Source organism: Taudactylus pleione, unplaced genomic scaffold (genome assembly GCF_031769625.1).
Source record: "Taudactylus pleione unplaced genomic scaffold, aTauple2 ptg000114l, whole genome shotgun sequence".
Lineage (NCBI taxonomy): Eukaryota > Metazoa > Chordata > Amphibia > Anura > Myobatrachidae > Taudactylus > Taudactylus pleione.
In genome coordinates this window covers 4,814,932-4,842,521 of record NW_028284516.1, presented here as the reverse complement: position 1 = coordinate 4,842,521, position 27,590 = coordinate 4,814,932, and positions in this window count along the sequence as shown.

Sequence of the window (27,590 nt, the reverse complement as noted above, 5' to 3'; positions counted from 1 at the left end):
AATAAGTAGTCCAGTCAAATTTGGGGTGCTTGAAAATGGGTGCAAGTATATTTTAAAGTCACTAAAGTGAAGCTTTAAAAAACGTAAAAATCACACCTGCAGCAAGCACCTGCAATCAAAAAAACACCTCCCCCATACTTGCAGACCCCAAAAAGTCTATTTCACTAGTTTTTATGTTTGTACCCCCACTTCGTACTTTTTCGCCCCCAAATTCAAAGTATTTTTTTGGGGTGTTCCTCACTTTTTTTAGTTTTTTTTTATGCAGTTATTCTTTGGGGGGCTGTCTTAAGGGTTCTGAGTGGTTTCTCCACCTTTGCACCCCAAAATAACGAATTTGCACTTTTTTTCTCCACCTATTCAGAGGCGAATCTTTTCCGCGTATTACACAATACAGTGATTTTCCGTGTACACGAAAAGTATTCGCAATTGAATACGGAGATAAGTTTCTGACTGTCGAAAAAGTCGCAATCGGCGATATTCAGCTTTTCGCTTCTAATTGAATAGGGCCCATAGTCTTTTTTCTTGTAGCATATTTAATTTATGTATTTTAAATCAACTTTTTCAGAAGGTCAATAATAACCATGACGTACTAATTATACAGCATTCTTGGCTTTGTTTGTGTGTGTTCTGCTCATTACAGGGCATATTTAGCAATATTATTTTTACTAAAATAATGTGAAAACGTGTGTTTTCACATCCTTTTCACATTATTTTAGTATCACAGTAATATATAAAAGGGCAATTCAAAGAGTTTTTTTTAGAAAAATTCTCAAAGCCCTAATCATAATTTTTTTTTGAGTGAACAGATCGCATTTCCCATACTTGTAATGGAAAATGTGAGCTGTTCAAATTTACTAAAATAAAATGTAAAATAATACCAGAAGGGAACCCTGCGATAATAATGCTATCTGGAGATGTACCTAAGCAGGGTCCCCCCAAACACCCATTTCACCCAACCTTCCCTGCCTGATGACTTGGAAAGCAGAGCAGAGAGTAGGCTTCTGTGATCAGCCAAGTGTGTCTGATAGACCAAAGACTGATCACAGCAAAAATAAATAGTTGAAATATAAAATAAATCAAATATAACTTCCCTGCACCCAGGGATCGGTGTCTCCTACTGTGTTGCTTTGCACAGCATCTCAGTCTGCTACTCTACAGATCAGCTGACCGGGTCACACAGAACAAGACACCGATAGCCGATCCTGCCGCAGGTACATTTTATTTGATTTATTTTATAATGGGATCTGGGAGGGGGGCCGTGGGGGGAAGGGAGGGAAGTGAAGGCAAGGATTGATTAAGCCTTGTGGGGGCCCTGGGGCAACTAAGTTGTGGGGGCCCCATCAATAAAAATGCCAAGGCATCACACAGCAACTATGCCCCTTACTTTGTCTCTGGACTCTCCACTGTCATTATCGGTGCTGCTGTCTACAAGATAGCAGCGCCAATAAGCTGGGCAATGTATGAACGATCAGTTTGTCTTACTGTTCTGTTAGCTGCAGATATCGACAGCTGCAGCTGGCATTCCCTACCACCACAGCAGGGACAGCACTGTCCCTTGCTGGGGCGACTGCCGGCTCAGAGATCCCACGCATGCCCAGTGGAGCTGGCAAGAAATGACACACAGCGCATCAGCACGAGGCTGATGTGATGTGTGCTAAACTGGGGATTGCCGGAAGGGGGAGCTTTCACTCCCCCGCTCCGGCAGATGGGATGTTTATACATCTCATTATAAGTGCTTCCTGCTTCGCCTCAGGTTCATGTGGGCATTATACAAAGGTGCTGGAAATTTGCTGCATTTTAATCAAAGGTGTGCAGAAAAGATAGACAGGGGAGGCAGTGCCTCACCTGCCATAGACTTTTTACTCCAGAGTTTTGACTATAAAAATGATTAGAATAATACAAAAAAGATAGTTATAATATTTTCTTTAATTTTTTCTTATCATTTTTATAGCTTTGGAGTATACCTAGGTATGACAGAAAAGGCTCTGCCTCACCTGCCTCACCTCACCGCACATCAATGATAGAGCTATATATACAGTATAGACAGATAGAGGGGGGATAGGGAGACAGAGAGAGGGAGGGAAGAGAGAGAGAGACAGAGATAGGGAGGGGGAAGAGAGTGGGGCAGAGGGAGTGAGCGAGAGGGAGTAAGGGGAGAGGGACAGGGAGAGAGAGGGAGAAAGGGAGAGAGGGACAGTGAGACAGATGGATGGGGAGGGAGACTGAGCGCAAGATAGAGGACGAGAGAGTGGGGAGGAGGACAGAAGTGGGAGAGAGAGGAGAGGAGAGAAAGAGCACGCACACATTACCTGTTTCAGCTGCAGATTCAGCTTTCTGATGGATGGGGCAAGTACTCCACACCATTAGGCCCCGCCCCCTACCCATACACCCGTGGCATTATGACAGCAAGGGGGTGGGGCTTCCAGTGAAGTATGTTAGTGTCAGTGACATAGTTGGCAAGTCCACTTATAACAAGCGGAATTGGGCTTTTTTTTTTGCAAGTTGCTTGTTGCTTGTTTTTGGGCTTTTTTTTAAGTTTGCTTGTTTTTTGGCTTGTTTTTTTTGTATGCATTGCAGAGGCACCCCTGGAGGTAAGTAAATGTGTGTGTGTTTTGCACTGGTGGTGACTGAGGGAGGGAGGAAGGTTGTGTCTGGGGAAAAAAGGGCCATAACCAGTGGACAGGGTGAAGTTGGAGGGGGCAGACAAGAAGGAGAGGTAAACTAGATGATAGAAATGAGGCAGGTACATGGGGGCGAGTTAAAATGACTGAGGGGTCTATTTACTAAGCAGTGTTAGGAGAAGTGAAAAGTGAAGAGTGAAAAGTGATAAGGTGCCAGCCAATCAGCTCCCAACTGTCATCTCACAGGCTGTGTTTGAAAAATAACACAAGAAATGACAGTCAGCGCTCACAGAAAAGGGACAGGTGTTACCACTAGCTACTTACTCGGGAGGTGTCCTAATAGCAATAAATACAAGAAAAAAGAGGAAAGCGCTCCGTGGTAAAAGGAGTATATAAATGTAAGAATACGTGTAAGATTTGTATCTAATTATTGATATCTTAATGGTTGTAGTGTTTCATGTGAATAGAATATCTAGATGTTTATAATTATGTGGTCTTTTGTGGAAGTAAATCAAATGACGTCAGTACGCAGTATCAGGATGTTTTGCGACACTATATTGTATATATGTACAGCACACAATTATGCCAGTAATTATGCCAGATAAGGGAATATTGGTGAAACCTGCAGACAAGGGTGGAGGGATTGTCATCTTAAATAGGCAAGACTATGAGAAAGAGTCATACAACATCTTGAATGATATCAACACCTATCAGAAACTAAATAGTGATCCCACTAATAGATTTCAACTCGAACTCAAAACATTATTGGACGATGGGAGAACCATTGGTATCAATAAACACGAGTATAACTTTCTATCAACCCCCAATCCAGTGATTCCGGTCTTTTACTATCTCACCAAAATCCATAAGAACATCACTACCCCCCCCCCCCGGTAGACCAATTACATCAGGGATTGATTCCATCACCTCCCCACTGTGCCAATATATCGACAATTTCTTGCAAGATTATGTACAGTGTCAGAAGGCGTACTTGACAGACACTACAGAGGTACTTCAAATATTACAGGATGTAGAGTGGGGTGACGATCTCTGGTTGGAAACCAGTGACGTCACCTCACTCTATACGATTATTGACCATTAACAGGGCCTCAATAGTGTTAATTATTTCCTACATAAAAATGGAGATTTGGATTCAGAACAGTATGATTTTATATTACGCGGAATAGAATATATTTTAATACATAATTACATGTGGTTTGATGGTAATTTTTATCTGCAGCGGAGAGGGACAGCAATGGGGACCAAGTTTGCCCCAGGTTACGCAAATCTTTTCATGAGCCATTGGGAGGACAACAAGATCTGGTCCTATGCGGGACTTGGTGCAAGCTTGGTCCTATGGAAGAATGTGTTATGCATCTGGAGAGGGGACAAATTATCCTTAACACAGTTCCTTGAATATATCAATGACAATGATAGGAACCTAAGGTTCACCTCCAACTTTAGTAGAATCAAGGTAGATTTCCTAGACCTCGAGATTTTTATTAAAGATTCCAAGTTGCATACCAAGACACATTATAAACAAGTGGATGTCAACAGCTACATCTTGGCACACAGTAATCACCACCCGAGTTGGATAAAGGGGATCCCCAAAGGGCAGTTTACACACCTACGATGTAATTGCAACAATATATCTGACTATATAGAACAAGGTACAGATTTAAAAAATAAATTCAAGGATAAAAATTATAACATGGTGATGGTAGAAGGAGCATTTAAACATTTGGAAGCTACACCAAGAGAAAATTGCTTGAACCTTCCACCAAGAAATCAGTTAATACAAATGGGCAAGAGAAAGTTTATTTTGTGACACAATACACTGGAGCATCACATAAAGTGAAGCAGATACTGAATAGACATTGGCATATCCTGGGAATGGATAACAGCCTCAAAACTATCTTACAAGCCAGACCAGATGTAGTTTTCCATAAAGCTCCCAACAGTAAAAGAAAACTAGTCCGCAATCGTCTTAAGGTTGATAAGGGATACAGACAGGTTACCCTTGAAGGTAATAACATTAGAGAGGGTTTCTACCACTGTTGGAGATGTGGTAATTGTACCGAATTAGGTTATAAGAGCACGAAACCCACCTGTAAGATAGTATCTCATCAGACCAATAAGGAATTTAGAATCAGAGGAACCCTATCATGTGACAGTGATAATCTAATTTACCTCCTAGATTGTCCATGTGGAGTGCAGTATATAGGACGCACGATGAGGACTCTGAAAGTCCGGATTTATGAACATGTGAGAAACATACTAAGGGGCTTTGAAAATCATAGTGTCTCTGAACACTTTAGAAGTACTCATCATTGTGACCCGAAAGGTCTCAAATTTGTAGTGATAGACAAGATGAATTACAACTGGAGGGAGGGTAATAGAACAGAGCAAATAGACAAATTAGAAAGCTGGTGGATTTATGATTTGAAAACACTACACCCTGAAGGTTTGAATATAGATCCTTAGATCTACAAAGGTATTCACATGCTCTACACAGTTTTCAATTACTTAAGATTCACAGGCAGCCGCATTCCTTTGTATTATTACCTCCTAATCAAATAAGATCATAATTGATTATATGATCTGAAGTTTTTAGCAGTAATCGATCCATGTTTTTTTTTTAGTCACCATTTCATGATAGACCAGTGGCATTAAGTTAAACATGCTATCCCCATGGCTTATAGCGACGCCTAATTTATTAATTTATTTAAATTTATTTATTTAATTAATTATTCATATATTTACAATAGTTATATATTTATAAATATGGATATTTTTTATTTATTTTTATTTATCATTTTTGTTATTTCATTTTATCCATCAGGTTTTATTAGGTTTTATCATATGTATCTATACATTCTGTTTTATTCCAGACAATTATTCGCCTTCTTATCGATATTTTTACATGTTTAGCTATTCAGCTATATTTCACAATTATATATAGGAACTTATCCATAATAGCCCCCTTGATCGGTATGCAGGGTTTTTTTTTTTTACTTCATTTTATTTAGTAGGTCTTATTCTATTAAGTTTTCATTGCATCTATTTACATATTCTGTCCCATTTCATACAATTTTTTGCTTCACCATTAATTCTTTACACATCTATTTAATCAGTTATATTTCACTATTACACACAGGAACCCATCCATAATGGCCACCGCAATCGGTGTGCAGGGTACTTAAAAACTGCAATATATGTTTTTTTCCATTTGAGTAAACACACCAAAGATGGCCGCCTCCATCACTGCAGACATACTGCAGATAGTGATACCTCAAGGACAGCTTACACTCCTAGCAGGCTCCGTTTATTAACACAGGAGGGGACACAAGTCTGCTATTGAAGATGTAGCTTAAGTTACCTCTACATTAACATATGCGCCATGTGCGCATGCGCACATTACGGAACCCGGAAGTGCGGCTCACCACCACGTTTTGGTGCTGTTTAAGGGATTAACCACCTATAAATAGACAGTAAGGATACAGCAACGACCATTTGCCCTTGAAGAAGTCCCAAATAGGGATGAAACGCGTTGGGCCATTACTTATACACGTTTATGCTTTATGCTAATTACCACCATACATTTGTGTGGTTGTTTGTTTAGTGCTTCTTTCCTTCAATATTAAACAAGTTTTTTAAGTTATATACTGGCATAATTGTGTGCTGTACATATATGGGCCCCCCACTCACTTGCACCTAGCTTACCTGGACGCAAGGAGGAGTCAGACCAGCAGACATCCATACATGGTAAGTAGGCTTTCACTCACCTAATACTGCAATATAGTGTCGCAAGACATCCTGATACTGCGTTTCCTTATCCTCGAGGTGGTGTTGGTTGCGGAGGAGGTGGCACCTACAGCATACAGCTTCCATTATTACGCAAGGCTTTTACTGCATCATCCTTTCTTTACAACATCCAGCCTACAGTTGTTGCCTACCTGTTACAGCCAGATAGACTGACGGCTTTAATTACAAAAGATATTGTTTGCATCTACCTTTGGATTCATTTTACACTGATTACCTGTCAATACCCAGCCTCAAGTTATTGCCCACCTGACGTCACTTGATTTACTTCCACAAAAGACCACATAATTATAAACATCTAGATATTCTATTCACATGAAACACTACAACCATTAAGATATCAATAATTAGATACAAATCTTACACATATTCTTACATTTATATACTCCTTTACCACGGAGCGCTTTCCTCTTTTTTCCTGTGTTTGAAAAATGACAGGTAGGAGCTGATTGGCTGGCACCTTATCACTTTTCACTTCTCCTAACACTGCTTAGTAAATAGACCCCTGAGGCTGTTAAAAAGAGGGGATAATGGATTAGACAGGTGACAGGAATTAAGGAAGTAAAGAATAAGGGTGAGAGAAATGCAGAGAAGAAGAGTCAGGTCGCCTGATCCTGCTGATTGGGCTGACATATCGTCCACATCGGCAGGTGTGTACCCACTATGCACGACCCTGTGCACTCCCGCAGGTCGTCCCATCAGGGTCGTTCCGTCGGCCTGCATGTAGGGCCGATGGACGACCCAGATGCCGATGCCGGAGTGGATGGAGCCGGTACCCGACATATCGGACGTCTGGTCACCACATCGTGCAGTATATATTGAACCGCCCGATATATATTGCGTGGTCAGGTGTTGCAACGCTGGATACACACATTGGCAAGTGTGTACCCAGCTGAAGACTGGCAAGGGACTGAGGTATGAAAAGAGGGAGGAGGTAAAAATATGGAGGCTGGTGTAGAGGGAGACTAGCAATATAGGCAGATAAGGCTGTGCACACACTAAAATATTTAGGTTAGATAAGAGGGGGAATAAAGGAAGTTAGGCAGGTAGAGATTGAGTACAAAGAGACACCCCCATAAATTGGGCTTTTTTATTGGGCTTTTTAGGATTGGTCTGGGCTTGTTTTGGGTTTGTTTTTTACTTATAGGTTGCTTGTTTTCCAATTCAGAGTTGGCAACACTGGTGATTGTGTGCTCACTGTGCTGTGTTTTATGCTGCCGGGAACTGGCCAGGGACAGTTCAGAGTGGCTAGGTTCCGGTTGGTATTTGCGGCAGTGTGGGGGCCCCTGGACGACCGTCCCGTTCAACCCTCCTATAATCCGGCCCTGAGCGGAGGGGTATCCGGCAGCGCATGCACAGGCACATTCTCAAGGTATTTTTTGTGCTTGGAGTGGATTCGCAGGGACAGAGCTTTCTCGCAAGCTATGTCCCTGAATTAAATATTTGATACATCCTTGTGATTTATTCAAATATTGCATTGCGAGTTTGGGCAAATTTATCACATCCCATTGGCATCTAAGATATGGATTGTGATAAATATACCCCTACACAACAAATATCTAACTTTTAAGAATGATTCTCTCCTAAAGTAAAAAAAAATGCAAGCAATAGTAGAAAGTTTTTAGAAATGAAAGATAAGACAGTTTATGTATCTAAGGGCCCTAATTTATCGCAATCCGCATTGCTTTTTTTTTTTTATAAATTCTTTATTTTCAAAGTTATTTTTGTATGTTTTTCAATAAACATATACGATAGCAGAACAGAGAAAAAGAAATACTGAACAATGTCATTCAATATAATAAACAAGATTCACAAAAAGACACCAGTGCGACATCCAATTTGTATATATCCAGAAAACTGCAAAAAATAATAATAATACAATCAAAAACATATAAACATAATACAAGACAAACAACAGGGATACACAAGGGAAAACAAGAGGGGGGAGGGGCATAAGGAATGATCTAGAGCAGGACACAGATATCTAAGATATAATAAAAATAAAAGTAAAAGTATGTGGCCATTCAAGATCTAGTTGGCAAATATATAACCAAAGCTACATATTATAGCCCAGGAAAATAGTTACTTATACTTGATCTCGGGGGATCAAATCCTTATATGAAGAAGAAGATTTGAAGTCCATCCAACCAAACCACAGTGTCACATAATCGGAATGCTTTTCAGGGGTCGAATAAAAAATTTTGTCCATTGACATAAAGAAATCTATGCGTTGGAACCATTCCCAGGGTGAGGGAGGTACAGAAGAACGCCAACTGACTGGTACCACCGCTCTGGCTGCATTATTCAGATGTTTGAGTAAAGAGTTTTTACATTTAGAAATGGGTATATCTGAGTGCGATAAGAACCAAAAATCTGGCCCAGTCGGGACAGGTGAACTCAGAATCTCTGATGTCAAGGCTATAATCTTTCTCCAAAACAGGAAAATCAATGGGCAGTCCTACCATATATGGAATAACGAACCCCTGTCCTGATGACATTACCAGCAGAGCGGAGACACTCCTGGAGAAAATTTATGTGGCATCGATACCACCTCGACAGTACTTTATATTGTGTTTCCACAACTTCCAGACTTGAAGAATAGGTACTAGCAGATACACCTTCTCCCAATTAATCTGTATACCCCTACAATGAGATTCCCGTTCCCAAGCATCTTGGAATGCCGGACTATCAGGTAAATGGGATGTCAAAAGTATTTCATATATGCCGGAAATTACTGTACATAAACAGGAGCATTAGTATGAGAGCACATAGGACATCATTCAGAGTCGGTCGTTGCGGCCGCTCGGTCGTATGCCAACGATGTTCATTAAACTGCGCATGCGTAAAATTCGCAATACGCATACTAGCTATTACGATCAGAAATTGCTCTCTCCTTGAACAAAGCCAGGCCGTTAGTTTGAGTGACAGGATGAGGCGTTTGTGGGTGGTAACGGGAAGGTGCTTGTGAACGGCGTAGTGGAGATCCGAACGCAGGCGTGCCTGACTATGCAAACGGCGTTTTATGGGAGTGCATAATTAACTAAGTAGTGTCATGGCACATGTGACATGGGAGGTTTTTACACTGACTTTATCGTAGTGCTTAAGAGAGAGTATGGTCAACCTTAAGCTCTGCGAACAGCTCCGATGGTTCCCGATGGTCTCAATTAATCCTTATATGCCCGGAGATGACATGTAATGCGAACGAGAAGGGGGCGTGTTTTTAGTCTTACGGCCGCATCCTCCACTCGCTCGTCCAGCTAACGATCCCATCTTAACGACGCAACTTGCGAGCGCTTCATTTGCATATCCGGCCCCTTTTACCTTACTACCGAGCGGCCACAACAACCGACTCTGAATCAGGTCCATAGTCTCAAAAGGAGTCATGTAACTATTGAATTTAGCAAGATCTCCCAGAGAAGAAGCAAAGTGGTGGATCTGTAGGTAGAACCAGTAGTCGCGAGTGCATAAATTTGATTCAGCCGACAAATCTCTAAAAGACTTAAACGCACCACCCGAAATCAAGTGTCCCATTCTAGTAATACCTGCCTTTGACCAGGAGGACATATAACGTCCAGAAATCCCAGGATTAAAAAGGGGGTTATGTACAATGGGTGAAAGTGGAGACACCACCGAGGAAATACCAGGTTTTGAGAGCAGCCTCCCCCACAGTGATAGAGTAGGACCCACTGTTGGGTGGTCCGAGTGAGACTCCTTAGAACATCACGGTAGAAATTGTAAGCGAAGATTTGTGGAATAAGACTCCAAGTCCACCCACTGCTTCTCCCAGGACTCCTGGTCCAGTCCAGAATCCTACTTAACATTGTCGCTTGACGGTAAGCAGAGATCATAGGATGCTGTCTACCACCCTGGGATTTCCGTCAAAAGAGAATCTGGTGTTTAAACCTAGGTCGTCAGCCTCCCCATACAAACTCACGAATTACATTATGTACATTGGACAGAATGCAAGTTTGGGAGCTCTATAGGAATTGTTGTAAACAGATATAGGAGTCTAGGGAGCACATTAATTTTAATTATGTTCACCCGACCTAACCATGAAAATTTCTGAGGGAGCCAATGGGTGAATTCCTTGCGAAACTTGCTAAGCATGGGGGCATGGTTTAAAACAAATAGCTGATTAAGTCTGTTTGGTATCTGTACACCTAAATACTGTGTATGGGATGGGCACCATTTGAAAGGAAAAGAGGAGCTAAGAGCTGAAACAGTCTCCGTAGAGGCTGTGACATTAAGAGCCATTGATTTTGAATAATTTATTTTTAAATGAGACAGCTGACTAAATCAATTAAATTCTTGCAGAAGATTTGGAAGGGATATAACCGGATTCATTAGTATAGCCATTAAATCATCAGCAAAAAGGGCAAGACTATATTCTCGCGACCCTACACATAAACCAGAAATATTCGGATTAGCCCTAATTGCCCTCGCCAAGGCCTCCATGCAGAGCACAAAGACCAATGGCGAGAGGCGGCACCCCTGTCGTGTACCATTTGCAATATGGATCGTGTTAGACAGAATTCCATTAACCCGAACCTGCGCTGAGGGAGCCCATTATAGAGAGAGTATCTTCTGGACAAACGCATCACTCAAACCCAACCACCCCAATACCGCCGCCATGAAGCCCCAATTCACCCAATCAAAAGCCTTTTCTGCATCTGTAGAGAGAAGCATCATCGGAGTGTTAGTTGTAGTTGCATAACATATCAAATCAATAACTTTTGTAGTATTGTCCCTAGCTTCTCTTCCAGGGACAAAGCCCACTTGATAGGAGTGGATAACGCCCGGGAGCAGCGGCTTGTGGCGGCAATCTGCATTGTTATTGCGGACGCGATTAATTTTTACGCCAAAATTCGCAACATGCAAATTAATATTTTTGGAGACATCTACCCCAGGAGAGGGACCCCTAACCCGACTGAACGTCACAATATATATACAGTGTGTCTATGTATGTATGTATATGTATATATATATATATATATAATATACAGTCAACACCTTTCTTATACTGAGTCAGATTAAGCTATGTGGGGGCCCCAGGGCAACTAACTTTTGGGGGCTCCTACCAATAAAATGTCACTAAGATATTCTGGTGGGGGTTGTTATTAATAAAGGTGCGTACACACACAACGATGCAGGGGTGTATTTAGGAGTCCGGGTGCCCCTGGCAAAGTAATGGATTGGCGCCCCCCTCCCCCCATATTTTCTGAATTACTCTGTACTTATAACGTCTCTACAGCCAGCCCTCCTTCTGTATCCCCAGCCAACCCCTATGTTTTATCAGCCAGCACCCACTTCTATTTCTTCAGGCAGCACCCTTTTTGTCTCCCCAGCTATCCCTCTCCTTTCTCCCCAGCCCCACAATCCCACTTCTGTCTCCCCAGCCATCATCCGCCTGTCTCCCCAGCCCCACCATCCCACTTCTGTCTCCCCAGCCATCATCCGCCTGTCTCCCCAGTCATCACCCTCCTGTCTCCTCAGCCCCACCATCCCACGTCTGTCACCCCAGCCACTAGCCTGCCTGAAATGCAGGGCTCCAGTCCCTGGCCCCCTGGATCCAGCCCCCTGCTCCAGTCCCTGGCCCTCCGCATCCAGCCCCTGGCTCCAGTGCCTGGCCCCCAACATCCAGCCACCGCCCCCCTGCAGTCATGACGTCACGCATGCCTTGTTAGAATAAATAAAGCTTTTGTATGTTTTTTTATGTACCAGGACGCCGCTGACAAAAGATGGCGGCTGCCTGGACCTTGACATCAAGGTCCGGGCAGCTGCCATCGATTGCCGGCGGTGTCCTGGTAGATAGAATAAATAAAGCTTTTTTAAAAAAAAAAATTTTAACAAGGCGCGCGTGACGTCATGTGCGCCTCATCGCTGCTGCTGCACTGAGGAACCGCTGAGCCACAGGCTGAAGTTGGTTAGTATTTGTGGGCTGTGGGGGGCCGGTGGCTCGATGGTGGGGACCAGGGACTGGAGCCAGGGGCTGGATACGGGGGGCCAGGGACTAGAGCAGGGGGCTGGATCCGCATGGCCTCATCGCTGCTGCTGCACTGAGGAGCCGCCGAGCCACAGGGACGTACCCGGGACTGCAGACCTGACGGCCCTGTCTTGATTCTACCCCCTGGACGCGTGTGACACCCCCAGATGGTGCCCCCCCCTTGGCCAGCGCCCCTGGCAAGTGCCATCTTGGCCAATGGGTAGATACATCCCTGCAACGATGTAAGTAATGAATGATTTTTCGTTGAATGATTTTCATTCAGTTTTTCCCTTGAAAAAGTGAACGAAAATCGTTTTACAAAGTAGTTGATTTTACTTTACATAATAAACGATTTTCTGTGTGTTGAAGGAAAAATGTTGCAACTTCTATTGAAAATCGTTCAGTTGGCCAGTCTGACTGAACTACAATCGACAAACGTCAACGCGCATGAACGATAATCGTTCATCGTTTATCACTGAACGATTTTTTGAACGATAACGACGTCGTTGTAGTTAAATCATTAAAAAAATCATTATGTGTGTGTACGCACCTGTAGTATAATGTGTAAATCTCCCAGCACCACAAATGTGCTATACACACTGTAGTGCCCCCATTTCACACAGAAACCCCAGTTCACATATGCAAGAGTACCCCTATGCTGGTGATGTAGCTATGTGTGGGGATCCCCCAGTGTGTGGTGACCCCTGGCTAACCGCCCCAGCTGCCCAGTTGTTAATCCGGCTCTGCTCTTAAAATGGGTACATACCTAATAGATATATCTGCAGATCAACTGATCTGCAGATGATGCTTGTTCATACACACTGAAAAACCATATCTGCCATCTGCTGTGCTGCACAACGTTGTTCAGACAGATAGTCTGTCCACACTGGCCGATGCACACGTGGTATATCGTCCAATTGAAAGGCCAATATGTCGGCCAGTGTGTAACTACCCAGCATTAGAAAAGCAGAGCACCCTTTATCTGCATAAAGAGAAAGTTACTGTTACATCTGTGTATAATTAGTGTTGTCGTGTTAGTCAGCGGTGGGGCAGTTCCTCCCAGCCCCCTACTGCTTGTACAGGACAGAGCTGTAGCTGGATCCGTAAAGGAAGCCCCGGTCCCTTCTCATTCACTATTCCTAATATACTGGCAAGCTCCTCATCTAGCAGAATTATCATTGTGTGCATTTAAAATAAAAAAAATACATTTTTACAATGTATGTACTGTATGTATGTTCTCTTATGCAGACAGTTATTTATCTATATATTATAGACTTAACTCTAGACTAAGGAAATAAAACAATGGTTATATTTTCCGCAAAGCACTCACCTGCAGCAGCGAATTATACTATGTAAACTACTAAAAACCAATGGGCTCTATTTAAATGCTGGAGAAAAGCCTTAATTTAATTTCCTAAAAAGACCCTGTAAAGTAAGGTAATGGGTGACTGACCATGCTATCTCCTCATACCATATTCTGTGTCTTGCCCCTCACTATGTAATCTCCCACCACTGACTTTAGCTTCCTATAAGGAGTTAAGCTGCATATACACACACACGATTTAGTAAATGAACGATTTTACTAAACTATTTTAGTTAATTTTTTCAAGGGAAAAATAAACGAAAATAGTTTACTAAAATCGTTCATTTACTAAATGTAATGAACAATTTTTTTGAACTACAAACGATTTTTGCATATTCCCTTACTGAAAATCGTTGAGTTGGTCAGTCTGACTGAACTACAAACTACAAATGTGAACGCGCATGAACGATAATCGTTAATTGTTTTAACTCAGAAAGTGAACGATTTTTTCAACGATTGAACGATAAACAATATCGTTAATCGTTCAGAAAATCGTTGTGTGTGTATGCACCCTTACTGTTACCTATACACTAGTATGTATTTATTTTGGAGGGTTCACGAATGTTAATAATAATTCACACCCTTTTTAATGAGAATAGATGAGCTGTATGAGAATTTTTATCATGTTATCGTTAAGCTGCTTTAGTACAAATTAAACATTTTATTATATTTATAGACGGAGATGATGAAGATTGAAAACACCTTGTGCACAAAATATCCAATGGTTGTAAATATTGTAAATAGTTTATTTAAATAAAAAAAATTATTTAAAAAAAAATTGGAAATATTGTACAGTTTATTAAAAAAACATATAAAAAAACCTTTGAGGACAAATTATTTAAAACTCAGAACAATGCCTAAAAAAAAAAATCATATTAACCACCTCTAAAATAAGGTTTCTGTACTTAGAACTGTTGTATTAGTGAAGACTGGGGACAGCACAGGAGCTGGGCAGCCGATGCCCGGAGAAAATGGCTGGTGGAGGGCACGGTGCATGCTGTAACTAACTCCTGCACTGTGCTGTGTTATTTCCTTCCACTGGTCCCAGCTGGTATTATGGGATTTGATATAGAGCCCAAAAGACATAATATATAAATCTCTCTATTTCATAAGGTGCATACACACACCCGGTCAGATATGTCAGATGAACAATTGAACGATTTGACCAACGATTTGAATGATTGAACAATTTCTTACTGCATTAAAATGTATGGAATCGTCCAAATCTGACTGCAAACACATCAGATGTCAGATATTGTTATCTGACCATAGGGAACGTGCATTGTTCATCGTTCATCTGATAAACATGTCAGATATGTCAGATTTTCCTTCAGATATGAACGATTGAACGATTTTGAAAATCGTTATTGTACAGATTTGAAGGAAAATCTGACCGTGTGTATGCACCAATAGTCTACATACTTTTTCTTGATACCATTAAAACTTATTCACAGGATGGCAGCTCTCAATAAGTCACCCATAGTTTTATTATTTTACACAACACTCTTAAGCTATAACTCAACTAATAAATAAGACACAGACAACTGTATAGAATTGGTAAAAGAGGTCACAGCCAAATTTATTATATGAAATTAGAATTGTTAATTAGTCCTGGTGGCGAAAAAGCAGTGCTACCTCGGTCCACAGCTCATAATTAATTGATCGCTTTACCAAAATGGGGTGGAGTTTTCTCCACCCCCTGCGCAAGCTATCCTGGGTAGAACCACCCCCCCTTAACTAGCATAGTGCTGGCCCCTCCCTAGGATGAAGACCTGGTTCTCCCTTAAGGTAGCAACCGACTCGCTTTTCTCAAAGGGGGAATACTAGCCAAGCTCTGCTGCGCTAAATTGAGCTGCCAAGGAGCACTGCTTTCCGCCAACAACGTGGACAAAAAGGAATGGCCACGTAACGCCACCAAAGAAAAAACACAGCCCCTACTAACTATTCCAATGAGGCTAGAATGTCAGAGACAAAAAATCCTAAACCTTCCTCAGTGAGGTGCACTCCATCTGGCCTATATAAATGTGCCTCCTCATATCGAAGACGAGGGTGCTTGATAGCACGCCCGCCCAAGCCAACCACAAACCGAGAGACTGCAGCATTCAGCTTCCTTCTTACTCTGTCTAGGGCCGCCCCACCTTGTGTACCTCGCCAGAACCTCCTTGGAATCATCTCAGACCACCAAAGTTTAACCAGTGGCCAACGTTCTGCTACTAATTTCAAATCTCGCTTAATGGCAATGATCAATTCAACTCCTTTACACGTGCCAAGGTCATTACCACCCAAGTGCACGACCAGACAGTCAGGGGTCCCCCACTTGCTCTCTGACTGCCATAGCAGGTCCAAAAGGCCGCTCCACCTAAAACCTCTCAACCTTATCCAACGGACCTTAAAAGGGGCTAAACTGGCCCCATTATGCCTGTTAGCCCAGTAAACAAAAGAATGCCCAACAATCCACACCCGGCAATCTTTCTTCAAAAAAACCTGTGATGGGAAAAAGCCGTATAACATAACATTAATAATTTTGATTTAACCATTAAACAAAACTTAAAACCAGAACGAAAACATGGAAGGGGAAAAACTGAGTTGCTTAGGTGACCCAGATGGAGGTGAACAACACCAAACCTCTTTCTTTGAGGGCAAAGGTGAAAAGAACTCCAATCCCCCCTAGCGGCGGGTAGCATAAGACACTGGGTTTCCTAAATAACAAACTCGCCAGGGGCGCCACTACTTCTGTAACTTATTGCCCCTTATATAACCCTTATAAGCTGAAGACTTCCATCTACCCATGTACTTGATTGCCTCCGCGGAAGAACCTGATGCTGCTGCGCAAGTTGCCGCCCCAATCCTAAACGAATGGGTGCCGAACTCTTCAGTCGGCACATCCAAAGCTATCAAGCATCTATCGAAAACGCTTGCAAACTGGAACTTAGATAGCGGGGAAAGATCTTCATGAATAAGCCATTGAACTCCCCCTTTTGGACGCTGCTGATTATATTTGTTGGCTAGAGTGACCGGGCAGATGCTCAGCTCAGGGTGCGAGGGAACAGAAATCCAATGCCCCCGGCCCATCTGATCCATTTTTGATTTCTGTATTTTTAACAGTATGGCACTTTCTTTAACTACAACATTACACAGAAGCAACCCTGAGTTGACTGATGCTTTATTTTTTGCCACTAACTCCCCAACCCGTAAAGCACCAAAAAATGCCAGTGCAAAAACCAAACTAAACAAATTTGCCTCGAATTCACCTTTAGCTACTCCTGAGACTGCCAAAACTAAATCCCTCAACATACACACATCTATTGGCCTACGGGAATAGGCCGGAGTCGCCTGTTCCCTCGCTCAGCCTCTCATTGCTTTAGTAATGATGAATGACTTCGTAGGATCATTCAAACCGTACATTCGCGAGAAGTATGAAATGCCAGCTAAGGCGCCAGACATAGAAGCTTTTGAACGACTACTCTCATGCCCCTGCCACACAAATTCAGACATACTGACATGCAGCTCCTTACCCTTCTCGGAATTTGCAAGAAAAACCTGCCATTCATTCCAAGCTGCGGAATAAGACCTCAACATACCTGGTGCGAGTGCCCTCAAAGCGAGTCCTTCCATGCCGGATTTATGATCTGCCAGACAAAATCAGGACAAGGCAAACCATGAATCCTGGCACCCGATGCCAATGACCTAAACCTCCCCCACTGGAACCGAGACAAGGCATCCGCTATCTCATTCTCCACACCAGGAACGTGTCTGTCTCAACAGACAGACAAAAACTAAATGCCTAAGCAGCCTGAGCACTTGGGGCAGACCGACCTCTGATTGTTAATGGCTTGGACCACCCCCAAGTTATCGCACCAAAATACTATTCTCACCGATTGCTAAACTTAGAAGCCCAGAGCTCCACCGCTACCACAATTGGAAATAGCTCCAACAGGAGTAAATTACGTGTCATACCCTCCAAATGCCACGACTCGGGCCAAGCCACAGCGCACCACTCCCCGCCAAAAAATGCTACAAAACCTAATGCCCCTGATGCCTCTGTGAACAATTGAAGCTCGCGATTGGCTACAGACGAAGCGAGCCAAATGCGAACCCCATTGAACTCTCGTAGGAATCTTAACCATACCTTAAAGTCTTCCTTCATCTCTGCCGAAAGCCGGACCATGTGGCAAGCTTTTTTGATGCCTGCAAAGGCACGCTCCAGCCTGCGGCAAAAAACCCTACCCATGGGAATGACGCGACAAGCAAAATTTAGCAAGCCTAGTATCGACTGCAGCTGCTTCAAAGTTATTCTCTTAACTGATGTAAAATGCAATAACAACTCGCTGATCTTCCGCACCTTTTCACAGGGGAGCCTGCATAAACTCAAATCAGTGTCGATTTCAATACCCAGGTAAGATAAACTAGTAACGGGGCCCTCAGTTTTTTTGTGTGCAATGGGAACCCCCAATGAACCAAAAAGCGCCTTCACCGAAAATAGCAGGTCACTACAGACTGCGCTATCGGCCGGCCCTACTAACAGGAAATCGTCAAGATAATGAGTGACGCCCGAATGGCCAGTGCCTGCTTGCAGACACCACTGCAAAAAGGTGCTAAAACACTCAAAAAAGGAACAATAAATAGAACAGCCCATAGGTAGACACTTATATATGTAAATGGAATCGCCTATCCGAAAACCCATGTACATAAATGATTCGGGATGCAAAGGGAGCAACCTGAAGGCCGATTCAACATTGATCTTTGCTAACAAAGCCCCTTTACCAAAATCCCGCACGATACCAAGTACATCCTCAAATGATTGGTATGTGACACTGCAATCGACCGGATCTAAAGCGTCATTAACTGACCCTCCTTCCGGGTAAGACAAGTGTTGTATTAACCTGAACTTTCCCTGTTCCTTTTTTGGTACCACGCTCAGCGAGGAAATGCAAAGATTTTCCACAGGCGGTGAGGCAAAAGGGCCACACATGCGCCCCGAACTCAGCTCCACCTCTATTTTTTCCGCCACAACCTCTGGAAAATCCCTAGCTGACTTAAGATTTCTTCTAGCTACAACTAAAACTGGACGAACTAACGGTAACCTAAAACCTTCTTTAAAACCCTGTAATAGGAAGGCTGCTTCCTCCTTAAGAGGATAACGCCTCAACCAACGCTCTAATATCTCCAACTTAATTGGAGACACAGCTTTATTTAGCACCTGTACGCTGATCCCCTTTTCCTGCTGTGGAACCACCGGGGCGATTGCATTCCTTTGCAGTGTGACTTCCCCCACAAAGCATGCACACGTGCCGGTAGCGGCAACTGGCCCCTCTGCTACACTGGGCATTATTAAACGCATAGCACTTCCCCTTGCCTCCGGTATTATATCCGGGGCGGGCTGGAAAGGGATGTTTACGTCCCACCGTAGGCTCGACAGCTGATCGGGCCTGCTGCGTCACCTCCAGCCACACCTACACGTCCTTGAACCCAAAACTAAAAATTTTCTAGCCATCCTGTTTTTTTCTAAACAGTTCATCATACTGCCTCCAAACATTATGCCTAGTTGCGACCTGCATACCCTGCACTAAATGCAGGTACTTAAGCACATTCAGAAACTCAGCTGGGCGTGTCTCGATATAACAGGCAGCAAACACATATATACCAGTCAGCCAATTCTGATAGCTCCTCCTGGCCTCCTCAGCTGCCACTCCCCCCTTCTTTGCTGCGTCTAACGCCTTCTTAGCGTCATGAGTGATGGCGAACATGTCAACATAATGACCTTTACGAATTCTCTCTCTGATTTTGGACCTAACTCCCCTTAATATTGCCGTGATAGAGCAATGGACCGCATCCCCCGAAGCGTCTCGAGCCGAGCTGGCCGCTATACTAACCGCTTTTTTGGGACTCTTGCCCTTACCCTTCAACTGCTGCACAAAATATTTCATGAGCTTGCGCGGCCTCTCCCCAGAACTAGAGGAGTCTGAAGACTCATCAGAGTGTGATAGCTGCGCAATTGAAGGAACTGCAATACTCATCTCACCTGATCCAGACGCCGACGGGACCTCGGGCGCATGCCTAGAGGAGGAGGCTTGACTCTCGTTGTGCGGCGCGCCCACCTCGCTTACATCAGTGACGACATCACTTGAAGATGACCTGGATGCCAACAGCTGAATTAGTGTAACCTGTGGGCTCGAGACATTTGCATTAGCAACGGGAGCCGATGGTGGACATACAGCAACAGGTGCGGGGGGTGCGCTCCGTGGCGGGGGAGTTAATGGGGGCTGCGTAGGTGAAGGAAATGCTGGGGAAGATGGTAGGGGCGGGGCTAGAGTAGGGGAAGGTGGACGCACCGCTGGGGTAGATGGCGGGGGCCGGGGAGGGGCTTGTGGAAGGGGGGATTGAGCACCAGCTGCTGGCTTGCGTGCTGCCCAGGATTAAAATGAACCTGTTGGTGCATGGGTGCAAAATTGCCTGGGGCGGAGATGAACTGCTGGGGAAAAAACCCCGGCGCTTGCGCGTATGAGGTGGCACAAAATTGCCGGCTCGGACCCATGAACGGGTTTGGGATTGACTGCTGGTATAAACCTTGGCTAAAGTAAGGTGAAAAACCAAACGGAAGGGTGGGTGCGGGGCCAGGCCCATAATTCAAGAACTGCTGCCCCGCATTTGCGTAGGCCGCAGCGGGTGGGGGGGCGACATTGGAACCAGGCGGCCAGCAATCTGGGCCAAGAGCCCCCATAAGGGGTAGCTCTATCCTGCTGCGCAAACGGCCTAGGGAAGTGGATGAAAGGGGGTTGGTGCAATAAATCTGTGGGCCCGCTACCTTGGATCCTATGATAGCCCTGCGTTCTAGGCGCTGTGGCAAACCCCAAACCTCCAGTCCCTGAGACAGAGAGGGGGGAATCTGAGGAGGTTAAAACCTCCTCAGCATCTAAAATGGCCGCCGGAGGCGAGGGGGCATGGCTGTCGGCTGGGGAGGCCCAGCGCACAGCCCCTCCAGCCACCTGGGGCAAATTACATCGGGGGGTCCCTGGTGTCACCGCTGGGCCTGGCGGGTTTATTATGTAAAACTCGCCTGCCACTGCAGCCGCAGTGGCGGGCGGGAGACGGGGCCTTGCGCGGTCCAAGATGGCCACCGGGGATAGCTGTGCCTGTGGAGCTGCCGGGGAAGCCGGGCGGGCGGTCCCGCCAATGCCCGGCGGAGCGATCTGGCGGGGGGTGCTGGGTGCGCTCTCCGAACTCCTCGCCAACCAAGCCCGGAGGCCGGATGGCGAAGGGGCGGGTGGGAGAGAAGCGCTGGAGCTCCCCGCCGCTGCGGCCGCAGCGGCGGGAGGGAGCCGCGCGCACTGAAGTCAGGTGCGCACCGCGGGCAAGGGAAAAGGCTGCAGCGACCGTTAATGGTCTGGCCGCTTCAGCAAGGCGGAGGGAAGGGGGGCATTACGGCGGGGCGGGGCATTTTCAGTTAATAAGGGGGGGGTTAGAGCAGACAGGAATGAGGAAAAAAGGGGGTGGGAAGAAAAGAAAAAAGAGGGTGAAAAAGAATAGGAGGAAAGAGACAAAAGCTCTGTGAAAGGGAAAGAAAATATAGTGAAAGCTGTAAAACGAATAAAATGCTTAGACTGGTACTTATCACTCAGATCACAAAGGTACTTATCACTCTGATCTCAAAATGGCAAGAGGCAATTGACTCCTCCTCCAGCCTTAAAATACAAACGCTAAACCCCGCCTCGACGGGGCAGCTAATAGGCTAACCAAATAATGATTGGCAACTGACCTCAACCAATTACAAACTATCAACAAAAACCAGCTCTAACTAGTACTGTACCAAAATAAAAAACAGAGGCCCTCATTCAGAGCCGTACGCTCGGAGCAGAGCGCACGCTCTGAATGAGGGCCGCCCTCCATAATTGTGGAGCGTCCTCCTGGACGCTCGTATAGCTGTGGGTCACCACCCACAGCCTATACGAGCGTGCAGTTTGATGGCCGCGATGGTCTTGACCATCGCCACTGCGAGCCGGAGCCTGCGGTTGAGTTTTTCAACCGCAAGGCCCGGAGTGATTTTGGCTCTATCAGAGCCAAAATCACTCCCACTGACATCACTAGTGATGTCAGTGGGCCGGCTTCTGACGGTAGGCGTTCCCTTGGGAACGCCCCCGTCAGGGAGGCACGCCCCTGGCACGCCCACCAAAGGGGGCGTGCTGTCAATCAACATCGACAGCACGCCCCCTTTGATCAGACACAACGAGCGAAGGAAAGTCCTTCGCTCATCACGTCTGGCGCATGCGCACGACGGAGCTCCCGCCGTCGTGCGCATGCGCAGTGCACAACACCGACCCACTTGCGAGCGGACAGCCGCTTGCGAGTGGGTCTGAATCAGGCCCAGTGTGCTTATATCTTCTCAAGCTTATTCAATCATTCGAATATTTTAAAGTTGGAAGTGGTGTGATAGCGTAACACTATCACACTGCTCCTGGTTTGTGTCCCTGGCGCACACTGCGCTGGGGAAATTTGTGTAAATGCAAATGTTTCTATTGGGGCCAAGCTCTGGGATGCTTCACAAATGGAGGGACTGCAAAAGATAGTAGAGATATCTGCGGCGGTTTCTTCATGGAACATTCCGGGGATATTTAATATTTGTGGGTATCCCCCCAAAATTGTCTGTTTTTGTGGAATATCACACAAAAATTATTTGATCGATAGGCCCCTAAGGGATGTAAGAAATGACATTAGATTCAGATATGCAGCAGTCATAAGGTGGGTACACACCTGATAGATATATACACACTGAACGGCCATCATCTGCTTGTGCCCTCGAGTCCCGGCGGCCGGGTCCTGCATCCCGCCCCCCTCCTCACAGGTGCCACTGTGTGTGTACGGGCAGTCGGCACCTGCCGATGGACAGATATGTCTGCAGACATATCTGTCCATAGGCTGTGCAGCACAGCCAATGCGATATGTCGGTGAACGACGACATTCACTGACATATCGCGGGTACACACTGGCCGACGTGCAGCAGATATATTGGCTGATTGATCTGTCAGTGTGTACCCACCAATAGACTGTGTGAGCTATGTTCCAATACCCAGAGCCAGACCCTTTGGAGCCAATAGAAAGATTCTGGTTTGGAACCCCCCTCCTCCAATCGCTTGATACCACTCAATTTACTCACTCACTGACATATACACAGATCTGAAACAAGTGCACACATGGGGTGGGGCCAGACAGGGACACGTGGGTGGGATGGAGCCGGGCAGAGACAGGTGGGGTGGGCAGACAGAAACAGGTGGGGAGGGGGCAGGCAGACACTTGTGGAGGTGCTGACAGAGAGGTGCAAAGGGGACAAGCAGAGACATGCTGAGACACACGTGAGGGGAGCAGGTGGAGACATGTGTTAAGGTGGGCAGAGGTGATGGGAAGGGGTGGGCAGAGGCACATGTGCTGAGGTGGGCAGAGATATTATGGTAGGGGGTGGGCAGAGACACACGTGAAGCGTGGGAAGAGACACGTGCTGAGGTGGGCAGAGACATGTTGGGAGGGGGTGGGAAGAGACACATGAGGAGGGCAGCAGAAACAATCTACTGTATATTGCCTACCTCATGCTCACACACACTAGGGTTCATTTTTTGTTGGGAGCAAATAAACCTGCCAGTATATTATTGGAGTGTGGGAGGAAACTGGAGTACCCAGAGGAAACCCACGCACAGGGAGAATATACAAACTCCACACAGTTAGGGCTGTAGTGGGAATCAAACCCATGACCTCAGTGCTGTGAGGCAGTAATGCTAACCATTACACCGTCTGTGCTGTATTCATCTAACTGAATAATTATAACCACTCCCCAAAAGCAATAGTTTGGTTGGTTTTATGGTGCTGGGATCAGTGGCTACAACTGCAGTTTGTCGAGGGCCTACAAGTAATACAGGGCAGGATATACTAAGTGTAAGATGTGGTACATCCAGCCACTTATCGGGTACATACCGGTATTAATTACGCCGGTATGTACCTAGAAATGTGACTAAAATTGCAAAGGCCAAATTAAGGGCCTGATTCAGACCCACTCGCGAGCGGCTGTCCGCTCGCAAGTGGGTCGATGGTGTGCACTGCGCATGCGCACGACGGAGGGAGCTCCGTCGTGCGCATGCGCGAGACGCGACGAGCGAAGGACTTTCCTTCGCTCGTTGTGTCTGATCAAAGGGGGCGTGCTGTCGATGTTGATTGACAGCACGCCCCCTTTGGTGGGCGTGCCTCCCAGATGGGGGCGTTCCCAAGGGAACGCCTACCGTCAGAAGCCGGCCCCACTGACATCACTAGTGATGTCAGTGGGAGTGATTTTGGCTCTGATAGAGCCAAAATCACTCCGGGCCTTGCGGTTGAGAAACTCAACCGCAGGCTTCGGCTCGCAGTGGCGATGGTCGCGATGGTCAAGACCATCGCGACCATAAACCTGCACGCTCGTATAGGCTGTGGGTGGTGACCCACAGCTATACGAGCGTCCAGGAGGACGCTCCATAATTATGGAGGTGGGCCCTGATTCAGAGCGAGCGCTCTGGTCAGAGCGTCCGTCTCTGAATCAGGGCCTAATTTCAGTGCGATGATGAATACCCGCTGGAGGGAGCTCCCGAAACTATTCAATACACCAGGCTGTTTGGGCGGCTAAAGGATTTCTTTTCGCACCCTCCTCGCCACCCTTTTGTTGGATTTCTCGCGAGGAGAAATCCAACAAAAGTGTAGGACTTAGCGTGGCGCTATCAGCCGCGTGCCCGGCATTTTTGTCAGAGAATGCCGGTTACCACACCTTAACACCCAGGGTAAGTCGCGAGAACCGGCATTCTTTGACTTAACCCATTCCCAACAAGACAAACAGCGCATTGAATTGAATAGCTGCGGGAGCTCCCTCCCGCAGCTATTCAACATCGCACTGAATTGAATTTGGCTCCATATAAGAGCTGTCCTTTGCGATAGAGAGACTTCCGGGTTTAATACCCAGAAGTGTCTCTACGTATGCAAAGAACGGCGGCGCAACGTTATCTACCGGATCCAAGCTCCGGAATATATTGCGTTCAAAGCTTGGTACATATGGAAATTCATTTTTCATGCTTAGTACATCCCCCTACAGACTCTTCAGCTCCCTCATTTCTCAGTAAATCATACATGCCTACTTTATCTTTCTCCTCTCCTGGAGAAGCCAGATAAAATGCAGATGTACTTGTACCAAAAGGTAATTAGTTCAGGCTTATCTGTATGTGTCTGTAACCAGATTGTCTTACATCAAACTCTTCTGGAATATTCAATCTATTGAAGAGCACAAAAGGACTGATTCTAAGTCGTTCGCAAAACTGGCTGTATTGCACAATTTACTACCTTATGCCATACAGCACAGCAGGGAAGGGGCGTGACGCGGCATATGGGGGCATGGCCAGGGACATGATGCAGCATTAGGCGTGGAGCAGGGGCGTGACCGTGCAATCAAGGTCCCACCCCCATTGCACAATGCCGAGATTACAGGCATTGTGAAGCAGGGACACGATTCAACACAAATCGCGTCAAAAGTCCCCCTGCTGCGAGGCTGTGTGTGTGGGGTGGGGTTTCGGGGGTATGTGAACGGGTGTCGGCCGCCGGAAAACTTGCCCACTTTTTGGGGCAGCCTTAAATGCCTTCTAGCTGTTGCATCACACATAGGGCCTGATTCAAAGCCGTTCGCTATTTGCGGTCGTTCGTTCAAAAACAAGGGGTGGCTATTCAAATGATCAGTTCGCAAATTGCAGTCTGTTCACACCTCTAAGTCTGAATGAGCGAGCAAAACATACGCTCGTTTATTTGTTATAAACGCCCCCTGGCCGCACGCACCATACGTCATGTCCGCTATTTATTAGATTAATCGAGTACATCGACCAGCGTATGAACTGCTCGCTATTCTTGTGGTTGGTTTTTGCTACCACAATCTTGCGAGCAGTTCTGGCTATAAAATAACCCAGTGACGTGGTCAATGACGCTGCTGTATTAATTATGCACACCCTTAAAATGCCCGTTTTGACCTTTAAGCACGCCTGCGTTCGGATCTCCACTCCCCATTTTCAAGCACCTTCCCCTGTTACCACCCACATACGCCTCATTCTGTCACTCAAAATAGCAGGCATTCGCTATATTGCGAGCACATGAATTTCGGCCGCACTGACTGGTTCGCGCATGCGTATAACGATGCGTACGCATGCGCAGATGTGCGAACATCGCTCGGAACGAGCGTACTGCCGCTAGCGAGTGGCTCTGAATGAGGGCCATAGGCCCTCATTCAGAGGCGGTCGTAAGAAGCGATCGCTCTCTCTGAATGAGGGCGGCTTCTTCTTTTTTGAAGTGCGGCCTCCTGGTCATTAGTTAAGCTGTGGGTTACCACCCACAGCTTAACGACCGACCAGGTTGATGGTCGCGATGGTGATCACCATCGCGACCATCGGGGCTTACGACCAGACCCTAGGGTTGGGTCTGGGCACTCGTAAGCCCCAGGGAGCTTTCTGCTCTGATCGAGCAGGAAGCTCCCCACTGACATCACTGATGATGTCAGTGCGGCCGCCCACAAAACGGTAGGCATTCGTCAAGGAATGAATCCGTTTTGGAAACCACCCCCCCGGCCCGCCTACCAAACGGGGCGAGCTGTCGATCAACATCAACAGCCGCCCCTTTGGTAACGAGCTCCGGAGCGACAGTTTCTGTCGCTCCGGGGCTTGCGCACGCGCAATGCGGCCGCTGCGCGTGCGCAGGACTAACCATCGGGTCGGTTACGAGCGCATCGGCGCTTGCGACCAACTCTGAATAAGGTCCATAGATCCTTCCATTAATGAACAAAAAAATTACAAATACTTATACAAAAATTAAACGAACGTGGGGGGAAGGGACATTTACACCATACACTAAGGGCCTGATTCTGAGTCAAAGGCAGTCACAGGTGAGTCTTTTGCTGCAGCCGCATCTTTATGCTAATGCCGCAGACGATTTTGTCCATAGTGAGACACCTACTCGCAGGGGTGCAAATCCATCTTGATGCATCTTTAGACACCTTCAAAACTTGCAACAGCCCTATGTCAGGCGCGGTTTCTCCATCTGAACATGGCGTCTTGTGTGAGCGGTTATTATGTGTCTTTAGACGCAACCACTGTCAACCCCGTTACCTACCAAGAACGCCCACTGAAATCCACACTCCGTGTCCAGATTCGTTCTGCGTCTCTGGGCCTGATTCATTACGGATTGCAACTGCGAATGCAATAGTGATTACGCACACAGTTCAACTGCAATAGTATGCTAATCCATTGCCATCGCTATGCCGCCGCAGCACTACATAAGGACGCCCACTTTACTTACCATACATCCGTAATGTTTAGCAAGACCGCAAAACCATTGAGTACCATCGCAGCCTCATGCATACTTGCTCAAGCTCTGACCTTACTCAGGAATTTCTAACTTAAGTGCATGCTATCAGGCCTCAGGCTGCGTAAGGCATCGCAGTGGATAATTAATGCACGCCCATGCAACGGCGTTCAAACGCACTGGCACGCCTGCATTTCCCTGGCCACCCCCCATCACTACCCACAAATGGCACTACCTGTCAATCACTCTGCGATAGGTCTGTGTAGCCGCTGCGATCACAGTGGCTGGTTCGCGCACATGCACTGCGATGCATGCGCAGTACGTAACAATCGGCCAATTGCTATCTTATTAGCAGTTGCGTTCCTTGCTGAATCAGTCCCTCTGTGCAGTAACCATCGGTACACATGCGCAGTACTTATAACATTAGGCAATTGCTCTCATATCGGCATTGTGTGAGCTC